The sequence below is a fragment of the Lipophrys pholis genome (genome assembly GCF_963383615.2).
Source record: "Lipophrys pholis genome assembly, chromosome: 8".
NCBI lineage: Eukaryota > Metazoa > Chordata > Actinopteri > Blenniiformes > Blenniidae > Lipophrys > Lipophrys pholis.
This window is the reverse complement of record NC_137630.1, coordinates 3,706,640-3,712,639: the sequence shown is the minus strand read 5'-3', so window position 1 is coordinate 3,712,639 and position 6,000 is coordinate 3,706,640.

Below are 6,000 nucleotides of genomic sequence, written 5' to 3'. Positions count from 1 at the left end.
GGCCAGTGACACTAGTTGTCAACAGGTAACAGGAACACCTGGCCAGTGAAACTAGGTGTCAACAGGTAACAGGAACACCTGGTCAGTGAAACTAGTTGTCAACAGGTAACAGGAACACCTGGCCAGTGATACTAGTTGTCAACAGGTAACAGGAACACCTGGTCAGTGAAACTAACTGTCGACAGGTAACAGGAACACCTGGTCAGTGAAACTAGTTGCCGACAGGTAACAGGAACACCTGGCCAGTGAAACTAGTTGCCGACAGGTAACAGGAACACCTGGCCAGTGAAACTAGTTGCCGACAGGTAACAGGAACACCTGGTCAGTGACACTAGTTGTCAACAGGTAACAGGAACACCTGGTCAGTGAAACTAGTTGCCGACAGGTAACAGGAGCACCTGGTCAGTGACACTAGTTGTCGACAGGTAACAGGAACACCTGGCCAGTGACACTAGTTGTCAACAGGTAACAGGAACACCTGGCCAGTGAAACTAGGTGTCAACAGGTAACAGGAACACCTGGTCAGTGAAACTAGTTGTCAACAGGTAACGGGAACACCTGGCCAGTGAAACTAGTTGTCGACAGGTAACAGGAACACCTGGCCAGTGAAACTAGTTGTCATCGGGTAACAGGAACACCTGGCCAGTGAAACTAGTTGTCATCGGGTAACAGGAACACCTGGTCAGTGACACTAGTTGTCAACAGGTAACAGGAACACCTGGTCAGTGAAACTAGTTGTCAACAGGTAACAGGAACACCTGGTCAGTGAAACTAACTGTCAACAGGTAACAGGAACACCTGGCCAGTGAAACTAGTTGTCAACAGGTAACAGGAACACCTGGTCAGTGAAACTAGTTGCCGACAGGTAACAGGAACACCTGGCCAGTGAAATTAGTTGTCGACAGGTAACAGGAACACCTGGCCAGTGAAACTAGTTGTCATCGGGTAACAGGAACACCTGGTCAGTGACACTAGTTGTCAACAGGTAACAGGAAAACCTGGTCAGTGAAACTAGTTGTCAACAGGTAACAGGAACACCTGGCCAGTGAAACTAGTTGTCAACGGGTAACAGGAACACCTGGTCAGTGAAACTAGTTGTCATCGGGTAACAGGAACACCTGGTCAGTGACACTAGTTGTCAACAGGTAACAGGAACACCTGGCCAGTGAAACTAGTTGTCAACAGGTAACGGGACCACCTGGTTAGTGACACCAGCTCCTTCCTCCCACTAAGCTTGACCCTCTGTTCTCCTTCCTTCGGACTCTTCAGCCTCGTCACTCAGGCCTCCAGCATGGACCCAGACTCTGCTCAGCCTTGATGGCTTTGAGTTTGAACAACAACATGTAACACCTGAACCATCACGCCTCCTCCTACATAACCTCTGATATGAAGATCTCACCTGGTCCACCTGGTTCTTCAGCCTCTGCCAGGTGAAATGATGGTAGAGTATTGCTTTGTCTCCAGCCATTGGTTCATATTGAGTGTGTGTGTAGGAGGCAGATCACAATAGGATTGTTCTTCCTTTTCATCCATTCACATTAAGTAGTTCTTTGTCCATATCTTTATTTTATTTTATTTATTTTAAATGCAATAAACAAACAAAAATAAAGTGAATACATCTCTTGTTTTGCAGGATTTTATATCCAGACACAGAAATGCTGGAATGGAAGCAGTGTAAACTTTGTAAAGTCTGGCTGCATGGTGATTGTTTGTGAAAATCCCACCAACATCTGGATGAGTCATCCAGCTGTGGCTGGAACACCACGAGGGAGAGCGCAAGGTACTACAACAATAGTTATCAATCTTTATGTTGGACGCTGTGTCTTTAAATGACATCACTACATTCCTAAAGGGATTTTAACCATCAACAGTTGTTTGAGGATCACATTGTCAAAGTAAAACATCAACTGATTCTACATCTTGTCTCCAGTTGGCTGATTAATATTGTTAAATGACAGGAACAATAATTCCCAGACGGTTTTGACTTTAATCAAAGTGTAACTTTGCTGCTGCTGCATCTTTTATTGGCTTAACAACAGATTTTAATCCGCAGGATGATTGAGGTGTTGAAGGGGGGAGATCCTGACTGGATTCTCCAGAGAGCAGATCAAGGTGATTGAAACTAACTGTGCTGTTAGTGGTTCTATTCTCTAGTGCTGCTATATGTTCTCTCTTTGCTCTTTGTCTTCAGATCTTCCATGATGATCTCATGGAGTCGAGGGTCTGTTCAGACAGAATAAACCTCTGGAAGATGTCGTCAGCATCACTTTCCCTGAAGCAGCAGCTCAAACTGAGGATGTTTCCTTTCAGTGACCAGCAGGTAAGAAAAGTTCTCATCTATCAAGTTTGAGAGTTTTTACATAACATAAGATTTGTTTACTTGTCTTCCTCTGTATTGCAGCAGATCCTGGAGATGGAGGAAGTCCCAGGAATCCAGAAGGAGGACCAGAGACTCCATTATGTTTTGATGTTTTGCTCCCAGAAGTAAGATGATCAATGGAATGGAGGACATCATAGAAGTAGAGTGCTCAATATTGTGAGTCTTTGTAAACCTCTCTACCTGCACCTTGTCAAGGTTTTTCAGATCCTCATCAACATCCTGATGGCCGAAGGTCCTACAAGGCCTGAGGCAGAGGTCATCATAGCCAGAGGGAGAAAGTTCTAACATGTTCTCACAGGGGAACCAACCGGACATGACAGTGGAGCTGAAGGTGGATTGAAGGATCCTGTCCTGATCAGTCTTCACAGAGTGGATCTCTCTCTTATCTGTCTGTCTGTCCTCTCCTCTGTCCTCTCCTCTGTCCTCTGTCCTCTCCCCCCACCCGGCCAGCAGGAAGCCTCCACCTCTGAGTCTGCTTTCTGCAGGTCTCTTCCTGTTACAGGGAGTTCTTCTTTTCTACCGTCGCTCACGCTTGCTCATGTGTATTAGTTGTTTTTTCTCTATTAAAGTACCCTGTGCTTGTATATATAATAAAGAGCAATGACATGATTTATGATGGTTTTATTCTTTTAAAGTTGTCATAGGTGTTTGTTGAAGGTTTGTCATGGACATTTCCTCCTTCCTGCTGAAGAAACTACAGTTATTCTCCATTCTGGTCCTTTGTTTTGCTTCATGCAGCCACATTGTCACTGGATGAATGAAGGAGGCAGATCAGTTTAGTAGCTGACCTCTGACCTCTGACCCTGAGCTTCACTGTGGTTACAGCTGACCTCTGACCTCTGACCCTGAGCTTCACTGTGGTTACAGCTGACCTCTGACCTCTGACCCTGAGCATCACTGTGGTTACAGCTGACCTCTGACCCTGAGCCTCACTGTGGTTACAGCTGACCTCTGACCTCTGACCCTGAGCTTCACTGTGGTTACAGCTGACCTCTGACCCTGAGCTTCACTGTGGTTACAGCTGACCTCTGACCTCTGACCCTGAGCTTCACTGTGGTTACAGCTGACCTCTGACCCTGAGCTTCACTGTGGTTACAGCTGCAGCTGAGTTAGACAACTTAGTCAATCATGTAGGCAGCAGGTGTTAAACAGAATAAACTTATGTTACGTGGCTCACCAACAATTTGGGATATAAAATGACGCAGGTGCAGTGAAGTGAAATGTAAATGTAAAGCAGAATTTAGAATAGAGCAGAGTGGAGTTAGATGAGACACTTTTCTTATTTTGACCTGAAGGTAAGGAAATATGACAAATAGACATCCTGAAATAATTCTGCCTCATTTCTTTATCAATAATTCCTTTCCAGTCGTACATTATTGCCTCAAATAGCAACGTTTTCATTTCTTTTCAGAAAGTTTGTAGTGATTCCATCTGAGCCTGGAGATCAGTCAGAGCCTGTTTTCATGATGATACTTCAATTTTCAAATCCTCACAAACATTTCTAAAGGTTTCATCATTTACAGTAATAAATGATTTAAAGTAATTCAGCCTTTGGTTTAGAATAAGAAGAATCATACAGTATCTAAAGAAATTCAAGTTCTCCTTCACTGTACTTTTTGGTTCTAAGTATTCTTCCCCGTTCATCATGAGAGTGAATCTTTTCTTTCCAGGCTGGTTTTATAAATTAAATGTGGAATATGATGGTGTTTTTCTCCCTCGTCAATCCACTTGGCTCTGGACCGAATAAATACTCTCTGAGCTTTATTCAGATACAATCTACCCGGATGTACCTTCCAGTGTACTTGTGCTTCCTAGAACTGAACATGACCCATGAAGCCATGACGTAACTTTAGCCACTGACGTCATTCTGCCTTTTAAATATGGCGGCGACCACAAACAAGTATGGCGGTGACCGTATTTTGTGCCCCAGCATGAGCACTGTTTGAATCCACTCTGCCTCTGATGGGTTGATATCTTGTAGGAGTGAAGCGTCACCAAGGATAAACAGCCTGGAATGTCACAGACATTAAAAGAATTCAGCTTCCTCATTAAATGGATTATTTGTTGACCCGTTTGGCAATCAGCTCGGTGTTTAAGTCGAATTTAAGCTGAGTCAAACACAGTGCCTGGATATTTATAGGAGTCTACAATTTCAACCTTTTGATTGTGAATGATGCTTTCTTGTGGCCTGTCATTGTTCTGGCTAAAGTGATCAGCTCCTTGGTTTTTAACACATTTAGATCCAGGAAGTTCTTACCACACCATTCCACAAAAGCTGGTAAGGCCTGACCGTGGCCAGAGTCTTAGTGTCATCTGAGAATTTGACAATATAGCTGCCTCCCTGTGATGTTCTGCAGCTGTCTGTGTACATGAGAAAAAGCAAGTGAGACAGGACACAACCCTGAGGTGAGCCTGTGTTTGAAAGCCTTCTGCTGGACGTGTGTCCGTTCACCAACACTTGCTGGATTCTGTTTGTTAAAAAATCTAAAAGCAACACTAAAACTGAGCAGGTAGATTAAAATACAATGCAAGGTGGTCAATTAAAATATGAGGCTGCATCTTATTAAAAGCATAAGAGAAGTCAGCGAATAAAATCCTTTCATGGGACTTTGGTTTCTCCAGATGCGGATAGACTTTGTCCAGAATAAAACGTTTGGCATCGCCGACACCCTTGCTGCTCTGATAGGCAAACTGTAAAGGGTCGAGTTTGCTGCTGGTAATCGGAACCATGTCTTTTATAACCCTTTTGAAAATTTTCATGACCAGAGATGTAAGTGCGATCGGTCTTAAGTCATTTAACTCTTTGGCATTTTAACATTTAGGAAATGGTAGGATGGTGGATGTTTTCCACACTGTGGAACACACATCTGGAACACTTTACAAAAGACCCCATTTAGTTGTTCAGCAGAGTAACGCGGTGTGCGTCCGCAGATGGCATCAGGACCTGCTGCTTTCCTTACGTTAATCTTCTGTACTATACCTTTGACACATTCCTGGGTTATCTAAATGTTATTTTCGGGTGCAAGTGAGCGTTTCAGTAAGGTGAACTTTTCAGAAAAGTCTGTTTCAAAGTGAGAGAAGAATGAGTTGAAAGCATCTGGTAATTCTAAGTTCTTAATCCCATTGACTCTAACTGGTTGCTTTCCCTCATCAGCATATTGGTTGATGGATGCCATAGTTTTAATGCCTTGCCAGGCTGCTTGAAGGTTGCCACTCCTGTAATGCATTTCTATTTTATTTCTGTATTTTGCTTTAGCCTTCTTTACTTCATTTTGCACTTCTCTCGGTGCATTTCTCATCTCCTGAGGATCCGCTATAAAGTCGTTCCGTTTCTTTTTGTTAATGATTGATTTAAGTTACTTTGCTACCCAAGGCCTATTATTGGGATACTCAACCACCTTCTTGTTTGGGACAGTGGAATTAACTGTAGGGATAGTAGGGATTAACTGAGATTATTTTCAATAAATAATGTGCTTTGGTAATAGGTACAGTAAATACCCCTCCTCAAGCGTAGTTCTGTCTTGGTGATATCATTCTAATGCTTCAGTACACAATTCCCTTAATACAGATTACTGTTACCATCTATGCCACTTGTTTCATCTCATTCAGGCGCAGCCGAA